Consider the following 19,651-nt stretch of genomic DNA (forward strand, 5'->3'; position numbering starts at 1 on the left):
CCGCGCACTCTTTTGCCTGTAGATTTGAAGAAATACCTCAAATCCCCTCACCCATAATAGTGTGAGTTAGGTAGAGGAGTACCCTTCGCCCAGTTTCAGCTTCTGTTAAATATTGACACTGTCGTACTCTAACGGAACTATCATTCTATCCTTTTCAGATCTTCATCTAGCTTGTAAATTATCGCACTAATGCTTCATGTTGATATTAGTAAAGAATTTCCCCTTATTCACTAAACATTAATAAGCGCCTATCGTTAAGGTAAACAATAGCTTGCTCAACACATCTCTCGTAATTCAAAGTCTCTTGGACGGATTCAAACGTCTTCTCAAGTATCTTACTGAGAAGCAGCATCAATTTTTTACTTACGACACCCAAACTCGTTTTCAAGGACAACTTACAGCAAATAGCTGCCTTTTTGCCATTCCAATACGTAGGCCAGCTTAACAATTTTTCTTAACGGTAACCTACAGAATCTTACCCGTCATAGGTCTAAATTCTTTATTATTGGTGATTTTAATGCAAAACACTGCTCATGGAATAATGCGAGGGGGGCGACTCTATCTACGATGCAGGAAAGATTGTGTTTTGCTGTGGCTAGCTGCGCGCACGCTGAGTAGATATTTATAAAGAAGATTGACGACTATTCTGAAGATTTCCTGCAAAAAGATGATGCGCGATGCAAGTAGATGCGAGAAACGAAAGAAGATTTTTCGAAGATTGATTCGTTAGTGTGAGATTTGTTGAGCATCTAGACTTGAGATTTAGATGTATCGCCCCCCTCGGAATAATGTTCAAAGCAATTCCAATGGTAATATTCTGTTTGATGATTGTTCTGCAGGTTATTACACTATTCAATATCCAAACAGCCCAACATGCTTTTCTTCTGCAAGAAATCCCTCAACTATTAATTTGGTCTTAAATGATTCATGTCAACTTTGTAGCCAATTGGTTACTCATGCTGACTCCGGTTCTGATCACCTTCCAGTAACTTTCGAAATATCCCAAGAAATAATTTCTAATCCCAACAGCTCTATTTTCAATTACCATAGAGCTGATTGGGAGCAATATCGAACATTTATGGAATATAACTTCCATCCAAACATTTTTTGCAAACCAAAGATGAAATTAATTATGCTCTTGTATCTCTGACTACTTCTATAATTGAATCAAGAGCTGCCTCAGTACCAAAATGCGAGGTTAAATTCGATTCAATTATAATAGACGACGATCTTCAGCTCTTGATCCGTCTGAAAAATGTCCGTAGGAGACAATATCAAAGAACACGCGATCCTGCCATGAAAGTTATCTGGCGGGATTTGCAAAAACGTATTAAAAAGCGATTCTCTGCCCTGAGGAACAAAACTTTTGAAAATAATGTTTCTATTCTGACCCGAGTTCCAAACCCTTTTGGAAACTCACAAAAATTTTGAAAAAAAACCTCAAAATCCTATTCCAGCGCTTAAAGAAGGTGGTAAAATATTGATCTCAAATTTGGAAAGAGCTCAGAAACTTGCTAAGCAGCTCGAGAGCTCCCATAATTTCAGTTTGGGTCTTACTAGTCCTATTGAGAATCAGGTTGCTCGGGATTATCTGAATATTTTTTCTCTGGAAAATATTTTTGATGATTCCTGGGGGACTGATTTGGACGAAGTAAGATCTACAACTAAAAAGTTTCATAATATGAAAACTCCAGGTGATGATCGAATTTTCTATATCCTCATCAAAAAACTCCCAGAGTTTAGATTTTTCAAACGGAGTCCAATCTTTTCTGAAGTGGTTCAATACCTTTCTTAGGGAGTCTTAGCTTTCCTGAAGTGATTTAACTAATTTTTAACGTAGATTCTGCTCCCCTTGACCCCTTCTTCGTTCTTGTGCGATGCACAAAAATTTGGGTTTCTTGATCAGCCAAGTTGGAGTTTGGCTCCGTTCTTTGCAAAACAGTTTTGGATTTTTTAGAATAGACTTTTGTGATGGTATTTTTTTTTGAAACCAAGTTGGATTTCGGTTCTATCGTTTGGAGTTTGTGCTTGGATTTTAAAGAATGAAAATTGCTGAATCCATACGTGAGGGTTGAATTTCTCAATTTTGTAGAAAACCAAGTTAAAATTCACATAAGAACGTATTTTCAGAGAAACTTTGATTTTTTGTTCTGCCAAGTTTAATTTGGGATCCGCTAGACTTGGATTTTATAGAATGGACCTTGCTGAATCCATATGTGATAGTTCATTTTTTGAAGCATGCTCATTTTTTTTTTCATAAAACTGGGTTTAAATTCTTAAGAGTATGTATTTTCATAGAAATTTGGCTTTCCTGTTCAGCCAAGTTGAATTTCGGCTTCTTTCTTTGAAAAATAGGCGTGGAATTTGTTGTTGTTGAATTCATACGTATTTTCATAGGAATTTGGTTTTTCGGTTCTGCATAGTTGCTTTTCGGCTCATATCTTTGAAAAATAAGCTTGTATTTTGTTGAATTGACCTTGCTGAATCCATACGTGAAGGTTGAACCAGGTTTGTAATTCGAAAAGTATTTTTTTATTTTGAAATTTTGGTTTCCTTTTCTGCTAAGTTGGATTTTGACACCGTCCTTTGAAAGTTATGGTTCATACGAGATGATTATATTTTTAAGCTCACACAAAGCCAGGTTTAAATTGACAAAAGTACGAGTTTTTATTAAAATTTGGTTTTTATCTTCAGCCAAGATGGATTTTGGCTTTAGGCTTGGATTTTGTTGAATAGACCATCCTGAATCCATACGTCTAGTTAGATTTTTGAAGCACACGCAATTGTTTAGAAAACTGGGTTTAAATTCACAAAGTAGGTATTTTCATATCAATTTGGGTTTCCTTTTCTGCCATGTTATGGGGGCAATGTCTCTAATGTTGGCCTATGGATCTAAGATTGGGCCCATTGCTAAAAAATCTACTATTTATCAATTTTATCTGGATGAACGCGTCATTGGGACGGTACTATTTAATGCATATTTTTGGACGCTATTGAAAATTTAGTCGATTGCTGACTTTATGTTTGTGAAAAAACTAGGGGAATTCAGGCCGACATTACATCTATTTCCCCTATATGAATAAAGAACTATCGAAAACAGAACGTTTTTTTTATAAGAACTATTACCATAGAGGTAACTTTAAGACTAGTAGGTCCCGAAGAAACGATCTCAACGTTTTGGCTCAGCTCTGGTACTATCTTCGGTCCCAAGCTAATCGATGCGCCCCTCGAAATATAGAAAAATCCACGAACCCCTCATTTTATCTGTCAAACTTTCATAGCGAATCAAAACAAACATAGTGTAGTACTAGAATTTCCACTAGAACGGGATACGTTAATCGATTTGCTTGGGACCAATAGGCTAGTCAAGTAGTGAGCCAATTTAAAATCGTTAGTTTCGTATTGATTGTTGCTATTACGTTTGTGGAATTCCTCTTGATGATTTACCCGGAATTTATCAAAACCCAAACATCAGTTGCTTTGATCTTATTCATCTACATTATTACCAATGTTCTTTCTTGAAAGGATACAAAAGGCAAACATACTTTTGAATATAAAATCCAATAAATGATCCATAAAATATTGGAAAACGTTCCATTGAAAACATCCTAATGGTCCATAAAATATCGGAGAAAATCCTTTAAACAGTGTGAATGAGCCATAAAAAATATCAATATGATCCATATTTTATGTGAAATTTAGCAACAGTTGTTAAAATGTACCGCTGAATTTCTAAAGAATAAGCATTGAAATTGTACGAATTACCCATAATCATATTGCAATTGATTCATAACACATTCAGCAGCGAACCTTAAACTAAAGAAAGTGATCCATGGAAAATCAAGTTTGCGCACTTAAAAATATAGCCATGTTTGGATTAAACTAATATAAAGTCTAAATCAATCTTAATGCTCATAATAAAACAAACCTATTTCAGCTTCAAGCTTTTCAAAACGAGACTGCTCTGAAGAAGTTGCTTTCATTAATCCGAACATTCTTGAAGAACAACATCGGATATAACCTCAAAATGTCAGAGGGATCACAACACCACCGTTGAGTGAAGAACAGAACAGCGATAGAAACTGTAAGCTTTGTGAAGGCCATGACCACGTAGATAATATGGTCCAGTGTGATGTCTGCGATTTCTGGACCCATTATAGTTGTGCTGGTAAGACAACAGCTGTAAAGGAGGTTCCGTAGACGTGCTCGAAGTGCACAAATATGCTGAAGGATCCGAAATGAACCAAGAAGTCTGTCCCAAAGAAACCACATAGCAGAAAGAATAGTGCGAGGAGTGATGCCGGATCCGAATCTGGAAAAGGAAGTACCAATGACGTCAGCGTGGAGGAATCCCTAGACCCGTTGCAGCAGGAGAAAAGCGCAAAGGAGAAAGCGCTGGAGGAAGAGAAATTCCTCCATGAAAAGCGATAGGAGGCTGAGCGGGAGATTTTTCAAAACGAGAGTTATCTTCCGTCACTCTTTCAACAAATATTTGGCTAGATTTAGGATTCAATTATCATTTTAGTAAGAACGCTAGTTACTTAGGGTAAATCAAGTATATAGCGTTTAGGAACAAATTGTAGTATCTAGATTAAGCAAATTTAGAACTGTGAGTTCACAGTTCCGTTGAACCAAACCTGACATCTGTCATTTCTGACAGTGACCGTTACCGTAACTCTCCGAATCTCCCGCAGGATTGTCGCTGGGCTTGGCGGTACAGGGTTATCCCGATATTTTGAACGGCCATGATCCATAAATTAGACGTATATTATTCACGTTTTGGACACTATATTATTAATTTTGATCCATAAACCATGAAAAATTGCTGTATTACTGCGTAGCTACTTAGATGTACTGTCAGGCCGTGTTTTTCAGGTAGAGATGCGGAGCGATGGTCAAGCGTCTATAATTAGCTTCCAAAAGAAGCTTCTTTAATAATCTTCAGAAGAAAATATTAAAAATAAATGTTAATTTTTTGGAGCTTACCTAGGGTATGTGTTCCAGTTATTGGTAGACGTTCTTATTATGGTGTGTTCCAATTATAGTTACAATTAGGATATACATATGTTTTTCATGTTTTTGACCCTTCTTTAAATTTGATCAATAAACATTGGAAAATTGCTACATAAATGCGTAGCTACTCAGTTTTACTGTTCTGCGCGTGTTTTATTTTTGTCAGAGGAGCGGAACGATGGGCGAACGTCTAGAATAAGCTTCTTAAAGAAGTTTCTAAATGAAGCTTCCATGGGATGCTTCTTAAGAACATTATTGTATAATCTTCTTTTGGAAGCTAATTCTAGAAGTTGCCCGTCGCTTCGCACCTATACCTAAAATACACGGGCAGGACAGTAAATCTAAGTAGATAAGCAGTGGAGCAATTATTCATGGTTTATGGATCAAAATTTTAAAAATAATGTCCTAAACATGCGCAAACTTGATTTTTTATGGATCACTTTCTTTAGTTTAGGGTTCATTGCTGAATGTTTTATGGATCAATTGCAATATGTGTATGGGTAATTCGTACAATTCCAATGTACATTATTTAAAAATTTAGCGGTACCTTTTTACAATTGTGTTGCAAAATTTCACATAAAATATTGATAATATTGATATTTTTTATGGATCATCCACACTTTTTTAGGGATTTTCTTCGATGTTTTATGGATCGTGTGGATGTTTTTAATGGAACGTTTTTCAATATTTTATGGATCGTTTTATCAATTCTAAAGGTGCATACTTAGGGCTGCCGATACAATAACTTATGCTCGAAATGTCTTGTTGATAACCCAAGTGTTACACATAATAAATTCAATATTTCTAACTCCTGTTATGCATTAGTGTCAAAAAACACGGCTTCAAAGAAGCATAAGGCTAAAGCAAAGGCTAAGAAGTAATGTAAACGTTTCAAATATACGGTTTAGATGTGATGTAAAACATATATTGAATACTTCAACTATTTGTTTTTGTATTACTTCTGCGTGAAGTCAACGATTTACAGAGTTAGAGATGCTTATTTCAAATAACAGACTAAAGCGGTAATTTTTATACGATAGATGAGGAGATGAAAGTATAGAGTTAACAGTTCCGTTAGAGTACGCCAGTGTGAAAATTGTGTACCTATATAGAATAGCAAGCGAGCAAAGACAATGGTTTGATCGTCTCTCTTCACCAAACTCCCCCGTTGGAGAGGGCTGGTGAGAGATCACCAACTCGCTCATGTACCGAAGATGTGTTTGAAACAGTTCTATCGATTTTTACCGCACTCAAGTTGTTATCTGAAGGAAGGCATCCAGTTGGAGGTTTGGATATTGCAGATTACCTCTACACGGTAACAAAAAAAAAATTGTATATACAGATATCTGTATCAAAATTTTGAGAAAAATCTGTATCATTGCAAATATATGTGTATATGTGATATCACTGGTGAGGTCACCAATTGAAAAACAACCGGCCCTTTTCAGGGCCACCAATTCAAAAACGGAAAGAGTTAAGAACTAAATGATCAACATATTTGTTCCGTCCACTAGCGGTCCTACGTCAAGCTTCCGTTCGTGCCCCTAGGTACAGACGCTTCTACTTTTTTTCTTTGATTTGTTTTCTGTTGATCTTGTTTTCCGTGCTGAGCACCAATGCTACCGAAGCCAGGGAGGCACCTTCCACACCTGGACCCTACCTATCGACCCATCTCCTCATGAACCGAGGACCAACGGCTTTATTCCCCTTCCAAAGGAAGGCGTTATCAGAGATGTAACGCTCAGAACATCCCGGCGGCGCTGACTGGGATTCAACCAAGGCCTGCTGGGGTGAGATATAATCCCGCTTATCACTACACGACCGGCACCGCTGAACCTTTAAGCTAATTGTAATTCAGACTATCACGTTATATAGGCTTTCCTGATATCATATTATATTACGTTATTAAGTTATTGATATCCACTATAATCTGAACAAAGTATAATGCCATGACGTTAGGGTAGGCGTGTTAAATGCATGAGTAAGCAAATACTGTCTGCCATACCTTTAATTTTATTTAACACTAGCTGAGTGTGTCCGGTCTTGCTCGGGATTCAATATTAGCTTGAGTTTATGCGCCGATTTAAAAAAAGCATGCTATATTGTACGTAGCCCCCCCCCCCCTATTATCTAAGGGGCTACCCTCTATGATTATATTACCTCGCCCCCACATGCCTAATTTGGTTCCATTTGCTTGATTAGTTCTCGAGTTATGCAGAAATTTCTGTTTCATTTGTATGGGAGCCCCCCCTTACAGAAGGGGGAGGGGTCTTGAACCATCATAAGAACCTTCCACGGCCAAAAAAACCCCTGTATACAAATTTTCACGCCAATCGGTTCAGTAGCTTCCGAGTCTATAAGGGTCACACAGACAGACAGACAGACAGACAGAAATTCATTTTTATATATATAGAAGATAGATACGTTTTGATTACACGCTTAAATAATAATGCCATGAACGGTTTTAGTCACCTTTCTCACTGGGAGAGGGTATTACTATTGCGTCTTTTCAGAAGCATATGGGAGTTCGAGAAGTGAACCATATTTTTTTCATTGTTGTGACGGCCATTAGCACTAGTGTTGTACTTTCGTCAGTCAAAATTTATCCGTTTTTCGTATGTTTTAACGTGTATTTATGTCCGCATTGTGCAGCAAAACACTCGATAGTTAAAAATCTATCACCACTATTGAAGTGCAGTTGATCCGTTAAATTCTGACGTGGTTATTTGTCGAAAATACTTTTCGCCGCAGTGGATTGCTTTTTCTCAAGCGAAGACAGATATCGTGCTTTGTGTACCAACAATAGTGCAGTGTATTTGATCTCCTTATTGCCGCTGGTTTCTGTACCATCCACTACCAGAAAGAGATGGAGCGCAAACAATGTGGACAATGCAAATCGGACATCAACGATCTCGAGCCAGTGCAGTGTGGCTTCTGTGAAACGTTCTACCACATTAGCCAGCAATTTTGTGGCTTCAGCGGCAGAGCCAACAAAGATCTGTTCGCACAGGGAAAGGCGATGTTTGTTTGCCCCGTCTGCCGAGATGAGCTGAATGGTAAAAGCGTGCGGTCCTACATAGACGACAAATTGAAATCGCACGAGCCGTCGTCGCACAGTCTGCCAGACCAGGTTCAGCAGTTATCAACGTTGGTAGAAAGCCTGAGTCAAAAGGTGGATAGTATTGCAGCGGCTCAGAACCAGTCGACCCGTCCGCTGTCTGTCCGTAACCCATCTTCCTGGCCTAGGTTGGGTGCCAATCGCGGTCAGAAACAAGTTATCACTGCTAAAACTGATCGTGGAACGAATGCGATCGACCTCAGTGGGCTTTCGGTTGCATCACTTACACCCACTCCAGCTCCCCCAAAGTTTTGGCTCTATTTGTCTGGCTTTCAGCCGTTATTCACAACGGACGACGTTCGAAAAATCGTCGTGCGATGCCTGAATGTGACTAACTCTTGCGATGTTGTTCGTCTAGTGCCGAGAGGAATGGATATCAAAAATATGTCGTTCATATCCTTCAAGATTGGACTAGATCCTTCCTTAAAGCAGCAATCTCTGCTTGCCACGACTTGGCCATCTGGTTTGCTGTTCAGGGAGTTCATCGACGAGCCAAAAAACCGGAAGAAGTCGAATGCGGACGAGGAAAGCGATTTAGACGCAGATCCCGAGTCACCAACGGTATAGAATTCGGACGTTTTTCCGTGGACGGTGGGAACCCTCGGGTTCCCATCACAGGCGAGTATTGTCATTCTGCTTCTCGTATACCAGCACTCAATCGTTTTGCGTTGCAGCGTTTCCCCACCTCTCGTGACTCCAGTCTCCCACTGACTCCAGACACCGAAGCTGCTGACTCAACAAACACCGAACCGGGACGCATCATGGAAAGCACTGTGGAAGCCCTCGATCTCTCCAGCCCGGTCCTGCCTATCGCTGCCAGCGCTCATCATAGTCGTCCCGGACCCGTGGTTGGATGTAGAGAGGGGGTCTTCCAGCCTGCTTCTTCAGGCAAGTACCATGCGAATGTGGAATTTCCTCTTCCTGAAGTGTCTTCCAATTCCAGCGGCCCTAGTTGCAACGTTCCATCTCCCACCTTGGCTCTCTCTCCTGTCATCGAGTCTGCTCTAGTTGGCAATGAAGAAGCAGTTAATGGTATGCGGTTCTACTACCAAAACGTGCGAGGACTACGAACCAAGGTGGATTCCTTCTTTCTTGTCGCAAGCGAGTGCGATTATGACGTCATAGTGCTGACCGAGACCTGGCTCGACGACCGTATATACAGTGCGCAACTATTCGGGGACACCTTTGCTGTATATCGCACTGATAGAAATGGCTCTAATAGTGCGAAGACCCGCGGAGGTGGTGTTTTGATTGCGGTTTCTACCCGTTGGAACAGCTATATCGACCCTTCACCCGTCAGCGATGGTTTGGAGCAACTGTGGGTTAGAGTGACTATGCCGAGCCGAGTTGTCAGCGTGGGCGTAATATACCTACCACCGGATCGTCGTAACGATAGCAGCAGCATACAAGACCACGTGGATTCCATCGGTGCCATTGTTGCTAACTTGGGATTCAATGATTTTGCTCTACTGCTTGGAGATTACAACCAGCCTGCTCTCCAATGGAGGAACTCAGACGATGGGTCTATGCAAGTTGAGCCTCAAACTGCTTTGATGTCTGCAAGCTCGGCGCTTATCGATGGCTTCTCTCTGCATAGCCTCACGCAGCTCAATGGTATATCGAACAGAAATGCTCGCTTCCTAGACCTTGTTCTGTCGAACGAAGCTGCAACTCCAGCATGTGTTGTTTCGGAGGCTGTTGAACCTCTGACCACACTAGATCCTGACCACCCTGCTCTGGATGTAATGATGCAACTTCCGCCGCAGGTCGTTTTTGAGGCGCGCACCGACGATTCTCGTACCTTCGATTTTAGACGAGCTGATTATGCTGAACTTAGCGCTGCTATCTCCAGGGTCGACTGGCGACCAATAGAATTAGCTGACTGTGTTGACGATGCCGTCAATTACTTCAGGCAAACTATTTGCGATATCATGGCTGAATTTGTTCCTCTTACACGACCTGCGCCGAAGCCCGCATGGTCTAATGGTCACCTGCGTCGATTGAAACGGTACAGGGCCAAAGCGTTACGAAGTTACTGCCGAAATCGTTCATACATCACGAAGCAAGAGTTCAACCGTAGCAGTAATAATTATAGGAAATACAACCGATACTTGTACCGCCGATATGTGCTCCGTACACAGGCATCCCTTCGCAGGAACCCAAAGCGTTTCTGGTCGTTTGTTAACTCAAAAAAGAACGAAGTCGGTTTGCCTTTATCAGTTCATCTCGGTGAACAATCCGCCAGCTCTGAAACAGAAAAGTGTCGTCTCTTCGCTCAACATTTCATGAGTTCTTTTAATGATATGTCGGCATCACCTAACCAAGTTGGAATAGCAACCCGCGATACTCCAAGAGATGCGTTTGATTTTTGTTCATTCCAAATCGATGAGCATACTGTTGAATTGGCTATTCAAAGGTTGAAACTCTCGTATGCTGTTGGTCCGGATGGGATTCCCTCGTCCGTCCTAAAGCTGTGCTCTGAATCGCTACTCACTCCCTTGGCAAAGTTGTTCAACTTGTCTTTGCAGGAGTGCAAATTTCCTGAGGCATGGAAATTTTCGTACATGTTCCCAGTGCACAAAAAAGGTGACAAAAGGAATGTCCAGAACTACAGAGGGATCACATCGTTATGCTGCTGTTCCAAAGTGTTCGAGATTATCATCAACGAGGCACTTTTCAGTTCCTGCAAAAACTACATTTCCACGGCTCAGCATGGATTCTATCCAAAGCGGTCAGTTACGACAAACTTGACTGAATTCGTGTCACTTTGCGTTCGGACCATGGATTCTGGTGGACAAGTCGACGCCGTTTACACTGATCTGAAGGCTGCATTTGATCGAGTTGACCACTGCATATTACTGGGCAAACTTGAAAAACTTGGCGTTTCTGACTCCATGATTTCATGGTTCACGTCTTATCTCACAGACCGCTCGCTCTGCGTTAAGATTGGCGCCTCGCAATCTGAAGTATTCACGAACATCTCCGGTGTTCCACAAGGAAGTAATCTGGGACCGCTTTTGTTTTCGTTGTTTATCAATGAGCTTTCTCGTCTACTGCCACCTGGATGCCGACTATTCTACGCCGACGACGTTAAAATGTACATGATCATCAATAGCATCGCTGATTGTGAGGATTTGCAACAGATTGTGGATCATATGCAAAGCTGGTGCTCCCGTAACTACTTGACGCTTAGCATCAATAAGTGCAATGTGATATCCTTCTACCGTAAGAAGAAACCGATCAGATTTGATTATTCCATCTCCGGCCAGATTTTGGAGAGAGTTAGTCAAGTCAGAGACTTAGGAGTTACTCTTGACTGTGCATTGACGTTCAAGCCCCATTACAATGACGTCCTGAACAAAGCCAACAGACAGCTTGGTTTTATATTCAAAATCTCCGAAGACTTTCGTGACCCGCTGTGCCTGCGGGCATTGTATTGTTCATTGGTCCGCTCTATTTTGGAGTTCAGTGCTGTCGTTTGGTGCCCTTATCAGGCCTGCTGGATTGCAAGGTTTGAGAGTGTACAAAGGAAGTTTGTTCGTTACGCGCTACGTCATCTACCCTGGCGTGATGCATCTAACTTGCCTTCATACGGGGACCGCTGCCGCCTGCTTGGGATTGATACCCTGGAAACAAGACGACGTAATGCTCAAGCTGTCTTTGCCGCTAAGATTATTATCGGTGAAATTGACTCCCCACAACTACTTCGGCAGCTCTACTTCTACGCACCTGAGAGAGTAATGAGACAACGTAACTTCGTTCATCTTGCGAGTCGTAACCGACAGTATGGGATGAATGAGCCTATCCGCGCCGTGGCTAATGCGTTTAATGATGCTTATGCTTGCTTCGATTTTAATGTACCGTTAACTGTTTTTATCAGAAGAATGTCCTGAATGTATAGATTGACTAAGCATCCTTTTAAACTTAGATTATTCATTAAGACAACCAAAAGTCAGATGAATTAAGATTATAATAAAAATAATAATAATAATAATAATAATATTGTTAATTTAAAAAATTTGATAGTTCATAAGCTTTTTTTAAATAAATAAATAAATTTGATACATTGACACATTGACATACATTGAACTTTTTAAATGTTAATTTTAAATCACTAAAAAAGTTAGAAGATACTGAGAGGTAAGCACATATCATCGGTAAGAGACGAGTGTGTGAGAAAATTTGCGAAAAAATCTAAGGGCACCGGTGGGATTCGAACCCACACTTCCCAACGGTGGACTTATGGTCTATGGATTTATTTGGCTAATGAAATTTGCGATTCGAATCCGTTTCCCTCCCTAGTCTTTTTTCGCAAGCGTTCTCTAATACACACCAATCGTCTATGACCGACGATATGTGCTTGTACCACACATCTGGTCAATCATTTGGTTGAGTTTTTATCTGGATTCTATGGAAGCCTGATACAAACAAACTACGTGAAAATTAATCCATTTCCTGGAATTTTATCCGGATTCATATAGTTGCTGTAACCCTAGAAATTCTTGCCACTAACTGAGAACTATTTTATTTATCATTTTTCTTTCAGGTATGTTATGACGAATGGTACAACTTGTGTTGGTTTTTTCAACAACTCGATTCAGACTGATCATAAACCGAATGCAGACTCCAGAAAAGGTGAAGGATATCAATTTGTTAAAGCGGGATGATGTTCAGATTACGGATCATTAATGTTTAAAAGATCGGTTGCGGCTGAAAATCTTCTTAATAAAGGAAATCAATCAATGTTTAAGAAATTGTCTTGGAAAACGATAATCGAACTCAGCATATTTTCATCATGTAAGTTTTCCTTCGATTTTCCCTGCTTACAGCGAGAGCTAGGTAATCTTTAAAGTTTGCACTTTTCAGAGAACATTTTTTTGTTATAATTCATCGACAATCGCTTTCTGATCTCGACATCCTTCCGAGCAGTTATCCTCAATCCCCTTCAGCAAATAGCAGAATTCGGATGATTTACCGGTTTCCCCACACTCCCACTTGTGCTTGTCTTCTTATTATTCTTCTTTTTTTTTTTGGTTGCATCCACTCCCGGTGAATGGGTTTTGCTTGCAGCAATTGCGGCGCCATCACTGGAAAAGCGTTTATTCCTGTCCTTTCGTGGTGAACGATATTACCCTCGGCGCCGCCAGCCGCCCTACACACTTGAAACGACGACAAGTGCACCCAATGATGATGATTGTGATGATGATGATGATGATGATGACGATAATAACGACGACGACGGTGCTAGCTGAGAGCAAGCGGGATGCTACAAAACTGGGCTTTAGTTTTATTGATGTGAAAAGTTTTTCTGCTCTCTGTGTACAGTTTCCGATTTTTTTTTGCTATGGAAAACCGGGTCTGCAACGCGCATTGCAGTGCTTTATTGTGTCCAGAATAGGAGGAGGACGACACGAGAGGAGGGAAAATGTGCCTTTATAAAGGGCTTTATGGCTTTTGCTCTGCTCAGCAATTTGAGAAAAGACGACGCAGTCAGTAATTGAAGTGGCTGTTCGTCCTCTCACATGCGGCCAACAGCATGTGAGTGTGTTCCGGTACGTCAAGTCAACCGGGGGTAGAAACTGGAGCACTCCGTGTTGGGTTGAAAATGCAAGCAGCGAGACGATCCGACGGCTGATGACTTAATGGGGTCGGTCAAGTGTTGGGAGTCTTAAATTTCTTAAAAGGTTCTTGCCCTTGAGATAATGCCACTTGAAAAATGGTGTCCCAGCTGTCAACTGTCAATGCGGAATGGATTTCCACTTCCACAATGAAAGAAGAAACCAACGGCAACGCACATGATGGGAAAAAAAAGGAAGTTCATTTCTGTGGCTGCCGCCGCCGCCATGCACAATTTCACTTCCTTTTCTGGTGCTGTCACATATCGTTTGATTAATTGCTGTTTCGGCGGTACTACCGCTAACGACAACGGTCGGAACCGGGGAAATTTTCCTGTCTCACGACGGAAGTACGGAATGAAAAACGGTTCCTGCCTGGTTGCAAACCCATTCATATAGGCGCTGTCCGTTGGAGTCCTCCTCCTCCCCACTACCACCAGGCCAGCAGCTGCAGCATGCGGCAAAACAATTTAACTGAACAAATGGAAAGTATTTGTTGAAGTGTTTAACTCATGTAGTGCTGGCTGCCCAGTTTGGTATGGTGGAAAATCGCTTCAACTGATTGAGACTAGTTCATTTCTCTTGTTTGTTTGTTAGTTAGTTAGGGTGTTTAAGAATGAAAAACGACTCTGAATCGGAGTGGATGGAGCAAAGAAATGAGACCTCACTCTATTTGATATTCTTCATGAACTTATGTCTGCTTTCAACTTAATTCTCCTTTTGATGAGTTTCTCAGTTGAGTAGGCCAACGCCAACTTACGAGACGCATACTTGTTCCTAGGGGAAATGAAACAAGTTTGTTCCAGAATTCGGTCATTTTGACTCTTGTAGAATTTTCCAAAATGGCGTATTCGATATTTTTAAATAAATTATAGCACAAAAATGACTCATCTTATCGATATGACGTCTAACACAAAGTTGTAGTTAACTGCATGGCCAATGAGAATAATTCAGAGCGAGAGTCATTTCTACTCAGTTGTATGAGAAATTTATAAAAACTGCAGATATGGACTTATGGGGGCATTTTTTTCCTGGGATTCCAAGATAAATTGGTACAGGAATCCTTCTCAGAAGCAGGCTTGATGGAGCCTCGCTCGCGAGTTTAAAATAACCCGAGCGTAGCATTTAGAGCAGGGTTGCCAAAAGCAAATCTGTATTTTTGCTTATAAAAATCTTTTCATCTGTATTTCTTCTTTGAAAAATCTGTATAGTTTTAATATTGCGTATTTCGCTCCAAAATTAACAAAGAAGTGTTGGAAGTGCGGTAACGGTCATAAAAATGCGCTTATGCATCAAATCGTGTTAGTACGTTTTGCGCCGAATACATTAATAGCGGTAAGCTTCAACTCAGATGTACTTTAAATACCGTTCCTGTTTGAAAAATCTGAGAAAAATTTGCTTAAGATTGAATTGATAAATAGCACCGTCTATACCAAATCAACCCAACATACGTTATCGGGATTTAAACCGAGGATTAGGTCAGTTGGTGCTTACCGCCATAAGCCCATTCAAGTCTTTTAAATTTGTCGAACTTTCCAACGGAATCCCTTTATGAAGAGCTTTGAGTGTGTTGGTTTATTTCCTTTTAATTCGGTTATAATTGCTAATCTTTTGACAGATACGCGTATTTCGTCTACTACTTGCAAACTTCATCAGTGATGTTGAGTACTTGGCACTGATGGAGTCTGCAAGTAGTTGACGAAATACGAGTATCTGTCAAAAAATAAGCAATGATAACGGAATTAAAAGGAAATAAACCAACCCACTCAAAACCATTCAAGTATTAGTAATCCAAAAAACAATGTACATGCAATTTGTGACGTAGGTAATTGCAGGTAATTGAGGCAAGGTTATTAACCATACGGTAACATGAAAGTAAGACTGACCTAAACATTTAGCTGAATTAAAGACAGACCTCAAAATATCTGTATCTGTATTTACCCATTAAAAAAATCTGTACATCTGTATATACAGATTCTTGGTTGATATTCTGTATGAATACAGATTATTCTGTATTTTTGGCATCCCTGATTTAGAGTAGAATGCCTGCTGCCAAATCATTCCCCTGAGCTTCAGAGCTGGTGAACGAAGGGGGATAAAATGAGAGCGAGGTTTGCTGCCATTCATGTTCATGTTTTCTATCTCTCACTCTGGGTAAACTCTGAGCTTCTTGCGTCGAACAAAAAAGTCATCCGGAGTCTCGAAAAGCGCACCTCACGTCAAATCATCCTCTCGCTGAAGGTCACTCTCCCTCTCTCTCTCTCTCTCTCTCGAGGAGTTTTTGTTTTCTTCTTCCATATTCCTGCCGCAACTCACACTTCACGTTCTATGACGATCCGTGAACATCTGGGAGATCCATGCACATCCGAAGTTCCGTTATTATCTCGAAAGCACCAAAAACTTTTCGAATGTTCCGTGAATTTTTTTCTAAAGCTCCAGAAACTTCTTTTAATTAGGCAGAAGTTCTATAAGGTTCTCTCGAATTCTATGAAAATCCGTGTAATTCTTCGTAACTTCCTGCACTTCTCTGAAGTTGCGTGAACTCCTTGGAAGTTCCGTGAACATTTTAGAAGATCCGTACAGTTCTCGGAAGCTACATAAACTTCTCGGAAGCTACATAAACTTCTCGCAAGCTCAGTAACTGCCTTGAACTTTTAAGAAACTCCAGGATCTGATATTAGTTTGCCAAAAATTGTTAAAGTTTCTTAAAAATTCTATGAAAAGTCCTTTGGATACGGCAGTTCTCAAACTGATTGAAGTTCAAAAGCAGGCAGTGTTAGTGAGTATTAGCAGTTCAAGTACTACACTTGTAAATTTGCATGCAAGTTCAACATACAATTCAAGATTGAAATATTTCATACACAACGTAGGTTAAATAGACGATGTAAATGTTGTATGAAGCACGAGTGGAAGTCTTTGTTAATCCTTGGTGAACTTGAGTGCCTGCTCCTCCGATTATGTCGTTTCGTTTTTGGTGACTAGTGTCTGTGTGTGAACCCGAATACCCGGCTGGAAAACACGATCCTGCCCTAACAGGATATTGTTTAGGACTTCAGATTGGTCAAGCAATAACCTAAAGATCTTCAATCTTTCAAAAATTCTAATGACGTCTCTAGAATATTCTCTCAAGACGGTAGAATAACCAGGAATTATTCAAAAGATCTTCTCTGGACCGAAGATTTAGGTCAAGTCCTCTGGATATTTTTTCAAAGGTTCTTAATGGTTCATTATTATTCTGGATATCTTCAACTGCTTCAAAATTAAAATAACCGCAAAATGAGGCGGAACTTTTCAAAAGAACCCTTGAGTATTTTCCCAGAATAGAAAAAATAGACCTGAAGTTATTCAAAAAATCTTCAGCTGATCGGAGATTTAAGAAAAATCTTCTGATTACTGTTGGAGGATTTCAGATTGGTCAAGTAATATTGTGAATTTTAATTGTTCAAAAATTCAAAGGTCGTCTTTCAAATCTTCTGACAAGACTGAGTTGTACTCTTAAACTAATAAAAAAAAAACCTGATTGATCACAGATTTCAGAAAAATCCTCTGGATATTTTTTGAGATCAATATATATATATATATATATATATATATTTAAAAAGGATACATAGCTATTGGACATATAGCAAATTCCAACAAAGTTTTTTTTTTTGTTATTTTTTATGTATTATTTTGAGGATCTCCAACTGTTCAAAATTTAAAATGATTCCTTTCAGATAATCTCCCATGATAGAAGAATTATCTGGAACTCCTAAGATCTTCTGTTAATTGAAGATTTAAATGATTTCCTCTGGTTTTTTTTTTATTATAATTTTAGATTGATGAAATATTTATTCTAAAGATCTTCAATCTTACAAAAAATCCCATGACGATTCTTGAACATTCCCTCAAAACGGCAGAAAAATCTGCAAGTATTTGAAAGATCTCCGGCTGATCGAAGATTTCAATCAAAACCTCCTTATTTTTAATGATTTAACATTGATCTACTTTTATTCTGCTTCAAAAAGTTGAAATGACGTCTCTCGAATATTCTCGGCAGACGGAAGATGGCAGAGTGATCTTAAGTTTTTAAAAACTCCAGTTGATCGATGAATCAAATGACGTCTCTACAATATTCTCGGTAGATGCCAGACGGCAGGGTGATCTGGAATAATTTTAAAGATCTCCAGTTGATCTGGACATTTTTGCGAATTTTAGGTTGATCAAGTATTATTTTAAAGATCTCCAACTCTTCAAACATTCAAATGGTGTTGCTCGGATATTCTTGGCAGAGTGATCTGGAATTATTGAAATGACCTTCAGTTGATCGATGATGTAAGAAAAATCCTATGGACATTTTTGCGGATTATAGGATGATCAAGTATTATTTTAGGATCCGCAACTGTTCAAACATTCAACTGACATCCCTTCAATATTCTTGGCAGCTGGCAGATGACAGAGTGAGCTGGAATTAATTAAAAGATCTCCAGTTGATCGATGATTTAGAAAAAAAATGAATTATGCACATTTTTGCGTATTCAAACTGATCAAAAATTGAAGCCACATCTCTTGAATATTCCTTCCATATGGCAGAATGATCTAGAATTACTCGAAAGAGCTCCAGCTGAACGAAGATTTTAGTCAAGTCATCAGGATATTTCTTCAAACCATTTTTTTTAACTAGTTCGTTTATTTACTAGACTCAGTCGTGTGTGACATTTTGCGGATCTAAAAATCAGTAAAGCTTGAATTTACATTTTAAACAGCAGTAGTTCAAGGTCATAAATAGTAGTGTTGTTTCTCAGATGTTCTTACAAGACCGAGAATGATTTGGAAATTTTCAAATTATTCAGAATGATTTTTAACTACTCGGAAGACCTCAACAAATTCAGCAATGCACTCTGGATATTTTTCGATGACTTATATGAACTTCTTCTCAGTTATACTCTAAACCTCTCCTTGAAAGTTCTCTGAACTTCTTGTAAGAAGTTCTCTGAACATCTCGTCGGAAATTCGCTGAATTCATCATCGGAAATTCACTGAATTCATCATTGGAAGTACTGTGATCTTCCTCTTTGAACATATCTGAACTTCCAACAAGATCTCAAAACTTCTCATCGAAAATTCTCTGAAAATCCCATCTAATGTTCTCTGAACTTCTGCTCGGAAGTTGTTTGAACATTTCTTTGGAAGATATCTGTACTCTTGATTGAGAGTTTTCTGAATCTCTCCTCAGAAGTTCAGTGAAGAACAGCGTTCAGAAATTTTCGTATCCTCTCCTCAAAAGTTCTCTGAACTTCTCCTTAAAATTTCATTAAACTTCTTGTCGGAGTATTTCTAGACTTCTCGTCGGATGTTCAATGAACTTCTCATTGGCAGTTATCTGAGCATCTCCTCAAAAGTTCTTTGTATGTCTCGTCAGAAGTTCTCTGAAACTATCCTCAGAAGTTCTTTCAACCTAACCTCAGAAGTTCAGAACCTACCAGAAGTTCTCTGAACCGATACTCAAAATTTCTTTCAACCTATCTTCAGAAGATCTCAGAACCTATTATCAGAAGTCCTCTGAACCTATCTTCATAATTCATCTGAACCTATGCTCAGAAGATGTCTAAACATCTCCTCGGAAGTTCTTTGAAAGTTTCGTCGGAAGATCTCTGAACCTATCCTCAGAAGTTCAGAAACTATCAGAAGTTTTCTTGATCTATCCTCAAAAGCCCTCTGAACTTATCATCAGAAGTTCTCTAATAATCTCCTCAGAAGTTCTTTGAAAGTCGCTCGGAAGCTCTCTGAACTTGTACTTAGAAGTTTGGAACCTATCAGAACTTAAGAACCTATCAGAAGTTCTTTGAACCTATATTCAGAAGATTTTTGAACTATCCTTAGAAGTTCTCTGAAGTGAACCCTACACGAGTGCTATTATTGACAG

The 19,651-nt window shown here is 39.6% G+C and overlaps 1 protein-coding gene across 3 annotated transcripts in view; it reads left to right on the top strand.

Moving 5' to 3' along the window:
- Positions 1-19,651, top strand: part of dpr12 (defective proboscis extension response 12) — an 852,041-nt gene that overhangs the window by 196,768 nt on the left and 635,622 nt on the right. Inside the window, exon 1 of one of the 3 annotated variants that reach the window (XM_065231891.1) lies at positions 12,892-12,928. The exons of the other annotated variants lie outside the window; for them this stretch is intronic. The gene's annotated coding sequence lies outside the window, so the exon portion shown is untranslated. Of the gene's footprint in view, positions 1-12,891; positions 12,929-19,651 lie in introns of those variants that run through there. 3 annotated transcript variants of the gene reach the window in all.

This window comes from Ochlerotatus camptorhynchus, unplaced genomic scaffold (genome assembly GCF_037179485.1).
Source record: "Ochlerotatus camptorhynchus isolate MF236.1 unplaced genomic scaffold, CSIRO-AGI_Acam_v1.1 ptg000361l, whole genome shotgun sequence".
Classification (NCBI taxonomy): Eukaryota; Metazoa; Arthropoda; class Insecta; order Diptera; family Culicidae; genus Ochlerotatus; species Ochlerotatus camptorhynchus.